The sequence below is a fragment of the Lissotriton helveticus genome, chromosome 10, assembly GCF_964261635.1.
Source record: "Lissotriton helveticus chromosome 10, aLisHel1.1, whole genome shotgun sequence".
In the NCBI taxonomy this organism is placed as follows: Eukaryota; Metazoa; Chordata; class Amphibia; order Caudata; family Salamandridae; genus Lissotriton; species Lissotriton helveticus.
In genome coordinates, this window is record NC_136071.1 from 703,344,869 (window position 1) to 703,355,132 (window position 10,264).

The 10,264-nt window shown below is 44.6% G+C and overlaps 1 pseudogene; it reads right to left on the bottom strand.

Moving 5' to 3' along the window:
• Positions 1–3,682: 3,682 nt before the first annotated feature.
• LOC144784084 (aurora kinase C pseudogene) lies at positions 3,683–8,200 on the bottom strand (annotated as a pseudogene).
• Positions 8,201–10,264: the final 2,064 nt, after the last annotated feature.

Genomic DNA, 10,264 nt, shown 5'->3' on the forward strand with positions numbered 1-10,264 from the left:
AACCATTGTGGAAGCAAGGGTGCATTTCACATTAAAAAATGTGTGCTAAATGCTAGGTTATGCTGTTTACATAATTACAAGTAATTTGCGGTGATTATGCTAGCGACAATTACACCAGTAACATCCATCCCTAAATACGACCCATTTTGAATAATTCTATTTGATTACTTTTTCAAATGGTTTGAGGTCAGGATGGTTGGGCAGGTCAATGGTAAAGCTATCACTGAGTTCCTGGATGATTTTTTTTCTTGAGAAGGGGGCCTTGAGAGCTTGATGTCTGGTAATGGTCCTCAGAAAGCTATTGGTCGAATTAAAGATTTGGAGCATCTTAATATTGTGCATAAGAGGATTTTGCCTTATCATTCCAAAGCCAACAGTCAAATAGAACGATTTAACCGGGTCCTGTGCAATTGGCCTTGAACAGTGTTTTGAGTTGGAAAAAGAGTTTACAATCTATGTTATTATCTTATCGCAACACGGTTCAACCTTCTACTAATCGTTCCCTCTTTCAGTGTGGACGGTCTCCAGGTTCGAGTTTCTGTGGTGGTTGAGGAAATGCAGTCATGTAGAAAGGGAGTTGGATTCCACAGATGTTCCTGCATGCATGCAGAAAGTAAAAAACAAATAAGATTGAAATAGATAAATGTAGAGGTTTTACTACCAAAACACAGATCCAAGTTGATCAGTTGGTAAAGACTGAGAAACCAAAGCATTCTACAAAGGAATTTTCAGAATGATCGGTTCTTTTAACCAAGGTACAAATCTTTAAGAGTGCAGCGAGAGTGGAAGGTTGTAGTGCTTAGAATATGAAGAGGATGTCTATCATGAGAGGGAACATAGGTAACATCATCATTCAGGGAAAGAAAAGGAGAGATACAGTTATTGAGGATGGCTCAGATAATAGCAATGTGCATCTGCATCTCAAATCCCCTTTTTTGGGTAGAGTTGGAGATTATGATCAATAATCTGTCCAGGAACCTTTTGGAACAGGTTTTGGTGTTTTCACTAGACAAGGAAGTTTGGGAATTAGGTGAAATACTCATAATAAATGCCTACCAAAGACATTACAAGGGGTTGTCTTGTGGTATGGTTAGATTGTTCTACCATTAGTTTATTTCGGCCGTTCTGCCCCATGACCTTTAGCTGTCCATTCTGAATTCATTTTTTACTTTGACCTTCCTGTTGTTTGTTCCTTATGAAAAGGAGAATGTGTGTGGCAATTTGAAAGTGGGGGATTCTTGCATGAGTATGTGTTGATGTGGGATGTTAGGGGGTGTAAGAAAGAATGACAGAAGCGGGAGAAGAGTGACAATTGTTTGAAGGTGAGGGCTGAGCAGAGGACAATTTGTTGGGGTGGTGATAATAGAGAGGAGTTTCTTCCTACATGCAGCAGTGTAACCAACCTGTGAACAGTAAATAAAGCACTTACGTTTTTCATCCACGATCGTTGCATTCTTTACTTTTCTATTCTTTTAAACAGATGTGACTTGCAGTGTGACTCGTTCCTGAAATTCCTCAATACGACACACTCACTCACAAGAACATTCATTTGTGAATCAGGGCACCTTAGACTGGATAAAAACACAATAGATCACAGGAAACGCTTTGTGAATCTAGGGAGGGGGTGGTAAGATCCTATTGTTTATGAAGGCTGCTCTTGCCCACCTATTCAGACCATTTGCAACTGCCTACCGGTACAACCACAAGTGACACAATGATGATACTATATGGCAACAACTAATGAGCAAAAATACCTTGTTGTGAATGAAAATGGGGTGAACAGTAAACATTGCTTCTAAAATACAGTGCACACAAGGCAACTTGTACATTGGTTGATTAGGGTGTTTCTTTTGGTAAGGCAGCTACAACAATCCTAGCCAGGGTAAGGTATAAGCAAACCCAAATTAACCTGTGCACACCCTCTTGAAGCTTGGCACAGAGCAGTGTGCTTAACCTAGAGGCAGTGTGTAAAGTAGTTGTGCAACACTTCAAAGAGTAAAACACCACACAAAAAGATCCCACACAATGTTAGAAAAATAGGTCGGAATAAAACAAATTTGCACAAGACTAAGACCACAAAAGACCTCTTAGTAAAACTGGAGACATTGATTTTTCAGGATTATAGTGAAAAATAGCACGAAAAAGCATGGGGTATGAAAGACTTTATGGCAGGCCTCTGGCCATATCATCAATCTGGGCTGCTTCTTTGAAGTCAATTCTGTTAAGGGGGCAACAATGGTGCCATATCCCTTAACAATCATTCTGTAGTATCCTGTGAGACACAGGAAGGCTCCCACCTCCGTTTGCGTTGTAGGTGGTTGCCAGGCTATGCTAGTCTCAATCATGGCCTGGAGGGGCTGACACTTGCCCCCTTTCACCAGGTGGCCCAGATAACCCACAGAACCCTTGGTTATATGGCACTTACCGGTCTTGATAGTCAGGCCTGACTACAGCAGGTCCTGAAGCACCTCTTGTGGGTGGTACACGTGTTCCACCCAGCTGGAGCTGTAGACAGTGATGTCATCTAGATAGGCAGCACAGAAGGACTCCTCCACAGCAAGGATCCTGTTACCCAAACTCTGGAAGGTGGCTGGGGCATTCTTCAAGCCAAAGGGCACCAACCGAATTGGAAGCGGCCCTCTGGGGTTGAGAATGCTGACTTCTCTTTGTCCCCTCAGTCAGTGTGATCTGCCAGTAGCCTGAAGTCAAATCAAAAGTATTGAGGAATTTGGCAGCACCCAGCCTGTCGATGAGCTCATAAGCTCAGGGAATCGGCTGTGCGTCATTCCTGATGACGGAACAGAGACCCTGGTAGTCCACAAGCAACCTAAGTTCTGTATTGGCACCCAAGGGGGCATCCTTCAGTATCAGCACCACTTGGCTGTACCAGGGACTGTTGGATGGCTCAATCACCCCTAACACTAGCACATCTTGAAATTTTTTTGCCTTAACACTGGCCCTCACCTTATCAGACAACGTGTACAATTTGTCCTTCACAGGTAGGGCATCTAGGGATAATGGAGAACAGAGAGGCAAACTGCCCCAGAAACTGTGTAGGAAAGTAGCCCTTTTTGACATGGTCACCCCCACTTCTTACTTGGCATTTGATGTATAAAAATGTATTTATTTTATTTGTTGTACTTCTGAAGGCAATATTAACAATCACAATATTAACCATCTCTGGAAGAAAAACATTAACCATACACTGTGAAAAAGGCATCTAGTAAACACTTAAGAGTTGTATAGCCTCCTCACAAACAGTCACACTCATCCGCTTTATATTCTTTGCCTAATCACACCATTCAAACAGGACTTTACAATGTTAATTATATACAGTGTATTTACATAGATTAGCATTTTTCCTTCCCATTCACAAGGGACAAGCGCATTGCAAGTAAAACCATAGCAGCCTAACATTACCGTAGTACAGATTATTGCACTTTACCAAGTAAAATGAGATAACGCAAGTCACATTAAAGGTCAGAATACAGCCCTGAAAATAAGAGGTTTTTTTTAAAGGACACTGATTGACAACCACTCATGTGCTCGTATTTCAGCTTAGTCAGCTAAAAGTAAACTTTGGAATGCTCCTGGAAATGCTTTCCACTGCCAATAATTGTGCTGAACTTGTTCTAGCGGGTGCAAATATGTGCAAGATTATGGCCCTCTGTTTTAGGATGGGTCACTGTGAAGGCGTTACAGAATTCCTTTGACTTGTGGGATGCTTAGAGGAGTTTGCTACAATCCACGGGTGTTCCATCACATCCTTTAAAGGCAACCTTTGGTATGGATTAAGTTTCAGCAGCTTTGAGATCAGGTCATGAGCGCCATCATTCACAGATGAAGGAAACTGATATTCAACCTTGGAAATGCGCCTGTAGGTTTCCTGATGTGAGTCAGCTTCAAAAGGTGGCTTTCCAACAAGAAATTCATAGTACAGCACACCAAGACTCCAGAGATCCACTTCATTGTCATGCATTTAACCTTCAATCATCTCAGGAGGCAGGTAATCTAAAGTACCGCAAAGCGTACTTTGCCGGGATGAGGGTGCATGCACAGACCAACCAAAGTCTGCAATTTTCAGCTCTCCATTTGAGCCAAGCAGTAAGTTCTCAGGCTTGATGTCCCTGTGAATGACTTTCTTCGAGTGGTAGTAAGACAGTGCATCTGCCAGCTCTGTGATGTACGTAGCAGATCTTTGGTCATCAAACATCTTATATTTTTGGGAGTTCTCTGAATAGTTCTCCACGTGGTGCATATTCCAAAATAAGGTACACCTAGGTAGCATCATGGAAGTAACCATACAGCCTTAATATGTTGGGATGCCTTAACCCCTTCGCTGCTAGGCCTTTTCCCCTCCTGTGCTAAGCCTTTTTTTTTGCTATTTGGGGTAGTGCTTGCTTAGGCCCCTGTAACTTTTTGACCACACAAGGTATCCTGGCCAATTTTATGTCCTTTTCTTCCAACATCATGGGGATTCTAAAGGTACCCAGGGTTTGTGGATTCCCTTGGAGGGGTCCCAGAAATTAGGCAAAATACAGTAAAATGTTTGTTTTTTTCAGAAACATTTTGGGAAAACGGGTTGCAAATGAAAGCCTCTGGGTTTTTCCCTGCAAATGTTATCAAAAAAGGGTTTGTGGGGCTCAAATCAGCATTTTCCTAGATTTTAGGGAATGACAGTCTTTTGTCAGAGAACCAACATTTTCCACACAGTTTTGGCATTTGTCTGGGACATAGCCTATTTTTGCTATTTTTAGTGCTTTCAACCGCCTTCCAGTTAATGGTAGAAATGAGATTGAAAGCAATAATGGATCCTGGAAAGCTATACATTTTATAAATGTAGACAGAATTCTGATTTCATAAAGGGGTCATTTGTCTAAATCCATGAAGGTTTCTTTATAGAAACTAACAGTTAAATATTGACAAAATTGAAAAATAGTTGAAAAAAACAGCCTTTTGTCTCAACGTTTTCACCTGTAACTTCTTGTAATTTTGACAGCTCTTTGAAAGCATTATCCGGTTACATCCGTTGGATCTTCCTGGTTGTGGGGATATATAGGACTTGTAGGTTCACCAAGAACACGACGAGCCCAGAGACAAAAACTGAGCAGCAACTTGCAATGGTATTTTATTATGTACCGGGTATAGAGCAAATATTCTGGGAAAATGTATACATGGAAAAATCGGTATGAAAGACACCTATGTATTTCTGAATTGGGTAAAAATTGTAGAGTTTAGAAACAGTATATATTTGCACATTTTCAAAATATTGGTCATTTTTCAAAATGACTTTTTTTTAATATAATGTCTTTCATTTGGAAGGGAGAAATGCATGAAAACTCAATAGGTAATAGCAGTTGATTTACAAATCTGAATTACCCTAAGTCTCCCGATGAAAACAGTACCTCACTTGTGTGGGTCGGCCTTGTGCCTGCGACAGGAAATGACGCAAAATGCAACGTGGTCACACCTCAATTTCGCAGTAAAAAATGTACCCTTTTTTTGGCAAAGTGCCTAGCTGTAGTTTGTGCACCCTAGCTCTTCCAGCACCTAGGGAAACCTAGCAAACCTATACATTTTTTAAAAGTAGACACCCTGGGGAATCCATGATGGGGTGACTTGACTGCCTCCTACCAGGTTCTGTTACCCACAATCCCTTGCAAACCTAAAAAAGTGTACAAAAAAACAAATTTTTCCTATATTTATGAGGTGGAAAGTTATGGAATCTGCGTGGATCCACAAATTTCCAGCCACCCCGCATTCCCGAAAGTCTTCTGAGAAAAATGGTACCCCACTTGTGTGGGTCGGCCTAGTGCCTGCGACTGGATACGGCGCAAAACGCAATGTGGTCACACCTCAATTGCGCAGTGACAATTGACCCTTTTTTGGCAAAGTGTCTAGCTGTAGTTTTTTAACCCTAGCTCTGCCGGCACCTAAAGAAACCTAGCAAACCTATACATTTCTGAAAACTAGACACCCAGGGAAATCCAGGATGGGGTGACTTGACTACCTCCCACCAGGCTCTGTTACCCATAATCCCTTGCAAACTTAAACAATGGACCAAAAAAACACATTTACCCCACATTTCTGTGGTGGAAAGTTCTGGAATCTGCGTGGATCCACAAATGTCCTTCCACCCTGCGTTCCCCAAAGTCTTCCGAGAAAAATGGTACCCCACTTGTGTGGGTAGGCCGAGTGCCTGCGACAGGAAACGGCGCAAAACGCAACGTAATCACACCTCAATTTCGCAGTGAAAAATGACCCTTTTTTGGCAAAGTGACTAGCTGTAGTTTTTGAACCCTAGCTCTGCCGGCACCTAAAGAAACCTAGCAAACCTATACATTTCTGGAAAGTAGACACCTGAGGGCTTTCAAGGAGGTATGACGTCCGTGGATCCCCCAAAGTTTCCTTACCCAGAATCCCCTGCAAACCTCAATTTTAGCTGAAAAAAATCAGTTTTTCCACATATTTGTGTGTGCGAAAGCATGGCATCACTGGGCTCACACAAATCTCTTACCACCCAGCGTTCCCCCAGGTCTCCCAATTAAAATGGTGCCTCACTTGTGTGGGAGGCCCAAATAGCTGCGACAGGCAAAGGCCCAAAACGTAGTGTGGCTACTTCAAAATTGCCTGTGTCAAAAACACCTGCTTTTGCAAGGGGGGTCACCTGGGTTTGTGCTCGATGGCCATCTAGGGAAACCTACCAAACCTACACATTTCTCAAAAGTAGACACCCGGGGGCTTTCAAGGAGGTATGGCTTGCGTGGATCCCCTAAAATTTCCTTACCCAGAATCCCCTGCAAACCTCAATTTTAGCTGTAAAAATCAGTTTTTTCACACATCTTGGTGTGGTAAAGCGTGACATCACTGGGCTCACACACATTTCCTACCACCCAGCATTCCCCCAATTCTCCCGATAAAAATGGTGCCTCACTTGTGTGGGAGGCCCAAGCACTGGCGACAGGCAAGGGCCCAAAAGTTAGTGTGGCGACTTCAAAATTGCCAATGTCAAAAACACTTGCTTTTGCATGGGGGGTTATCTGGGTTTTTGGCCCCGTGCTCGACGGCCATCTAGGGAAACCGACCAAACCCATACACTTCTGTGTGAAAAAATGATTTTTCCAGCGAAAATTGAGGTTTGCAAGGAATTCTGGGTAAGGGAACATTGGGGGATCCACGAAAGCCATACCTCCTTGGAAGCCCCCGGGTGTCTACTTTTCAGAAATGTGTGGGTTTGGTAGGGAAAGGAAATGGCCTCTTTAGTTTAAATCCCCTCGCCCCAGCCCCCAAACTTACCTGTTTCTCCTCCGACGCGCAGGAAGCAAATGGCTTCCCTGCGCGTCGGAGCAGAAAGGGAACCTCCAATGACGTCAGCGCGCCTTGCGCGCTGACGTCATTGATGACACTGACGGGGGGCCGGGGGAGCTAGGGGAAGGTCTTCCCCTGCCTTCCCTGTACAAACAAAGTAGATAGGGCACCCGCCAGTGCTCCCCCGGTGGGGGGTGCTCATGACGAGCTGAGCTCGTCATGAGCACCCGAGCACAGTATGCCATAACGAGCTCAGCTCGTCATGAGCATACAAGGGGTTAAATGAGACTGGATTTCAACTTCTCTCCTTAGCTGATGTTCAACTCTTGCCTTTTCCAGCTGAGATTTGAAGAGCACCTTCAATGCTAGAATGAATTTGCTTTGCTGCTCACGGGCAAGATACACATTGCCAAACTTTCCTTTACCCAATGGACGTTCAATTTCAAAATCTTCCAAACACCACTGGTTTTTTTTCCTGGTCACATGGATGGTCATTGCCTTTCAGATCAGCCGATTTAGGATTCTGACTAGGCTGTTGCTTCTCTTGTTCTGTTGTTTTTGAAGGTGGTCTACATGCCTGCGGATGTGGAGTAGGCAAGTGGGAAGGCTGAAGTCGCACTTGTGTCACTGGTTTGGTGTGCTGTTGAATTTGTGTCACTTTAGCCTGAACAGTAGGCTTCTGATTGACGGAGACAGTCTTTTGAGTTTGTGATAAGACATGCTGGGCACCATTTGATGAACATAAAATCCTCTGTGGTGGAAGAGCCCCACTAGGGCCACTACTTTAAGGCTTGTGCGTCACAGGTACACGTTTTGCATCACCACCAGCTGGTAGCATATTCTTGGTAACGTCGGTAGATCCATTTTGGCTTTCCTTGCCATGCTGGTCCATGTATACATGCTACAACGTCGCTTGTGGAAAATGAAAGCCCGCGTCTTGATCGATATTTTAATCCAAAATTCGAAACACGGAAGATGGCTGCGCCTGGTCTGCTGTCTCTCTCTCCAGGCCGCACCACAGCCAGAAGCCCAGCAAAGGTGTTTGATGTGATTTCAACTGGAAGGGCACTGGGTTCCTGATAACCAGGTCCCTAGTGTCAGATCTCTTTCCCAAAACTGTGCAATTGTACCCCATTTGGAAATCTCTTTGGTCCTCCCAGTAGGTGGTACCCCTGATACTGAGGGCAAGGAGGCCAAAGGTGGTCCTTAAGGGCTGCAGCATTCATTGTGCCACCCTAAAGGACCCCTCACCAAAAATATACACACTGCCACTGCAGGCTGCGTGTCTTGGTGGAGACACAAGTAATATCACAATATGGAACACAACCTCGTGTGCCATGCCCACAGACACTGCATTAAGTAAAGGTAAGTCACCCCTACTGCAGGCCTTACAGCACAGAGGCAGTGTGCAATATAGTCCATGGAAGGGGATAACTGCAAGAGCAGATATACCTGTGTGCTGGTCAGCACTATTGCTGCCAGTAGAAGTGAACAGGGAAGCTATTTTGAGTTTGAGTACATGTACTGGACACCAGTGAAAATTAGTTCCCCAGCATTCCAAGGCAGGGAATCTTCAAAGAAGCTACTGCCTTTGATATGTGAACCTGGCTTCCCTCACTGCAGAGGAAACCAACCCCCATTGTCCAGTGCCCTGTGGCACCACGACAGGTGGGAAAATTAGATAGTCAGAGAGGCATGCCCACCCCCTGGCTAGTACCACTCTTAATATGGGTTACTAGAAGTAGGTACAACTGTTCAGAGTTGGCCATCTTGATGATATCAAACGTAGGAATTTTGGGATGGGATTATGCCCACTTCCCACAGTAAGTCGTCTTATAGAGGGTGTAGTGATCCAATTCTAGGTAGCCCATTGCCTTCTACCCTACACTCCCCTAGCGCCTCTAGATCCGGTACTTAGGAGAGCCCCTGACACCAGAAGAGCAGATATTGCCGACCTGAAAAAAGAAGACAGAAGTGAAGAATCTCAAAGAGCAAGAACAGAAGATACAGCAACTGACTTGCCGCCAACCCTGCTTGTCTGCCTGGAGACTTTGACAAGTGCATCAAAATCTGACTTGTCCTGTGGCTGCTGTGTTTTCAAGGCCTGGGAGACCCTTCAGTACTTCACCCAGAAACCAAGAACTCCTGTGGGACAGGGGAACCATTTCCCTGCATCCTGCAGGTACCAAAGACTAAACTATGAGGTTCCAAGACCGAGGAAACCCGATGCCAGAAAACGCCACGGCACCAGAGCCACCTAGCCTGACCTGAAGTAGGCCAACTGTACCAACGTGGTCCCCAGAACCTCCAGACTCGAAGCCCACCTTGGGTCTCCCAGTTGTTGACTTCCCAATGATGCCTGCAGCCTCTGTTCACAGGCCCCCTAAACCGTGGCCGCTCCCGGTGACTAAAACTCAATGCCTAAGTACACCTCTGCACCCGTCACCCCTGGCCCATGGAGAACATGACCAAAGATGTCTCCCCTTCCCAAGCAGGGTGATGCCTAAGCCCCCCTGTTGGTTCAGCCTGAGTGTCCTCCCAGTCAACACCTGCAGCCTCTTTTTATGGAGACTGATCCCCATTGATTTCCATTGGGCTCCTGATGCTGTTTTGCAGCCCTTCACCCGGCAACGCTAGTGCCACTGGTGGTGTCTAGCTGATGCTGCCTTGGACCTTGCCCACCACTCACCTTATGTCCCGGAATTTGGTCTTGTAAGACACTGTACTGTACCTGAATGCCGAACTTGATGTTCCTCCCGTAGGATAACATTGAAGCTTCTAAAAATTGCACTGTGTTGACTTTTTAAACCCAAAAGTTTTTCTCTTCAAAAACATACTTACCTGATCCTGTTTAATCTTGTGCTAAATATATATATAAATGTACGTGTTATTTTTATAATTTGGGGCATATCACTTATTAAGTTGTGTGAATTGTTTGTACTAGCCGATGTCTTAC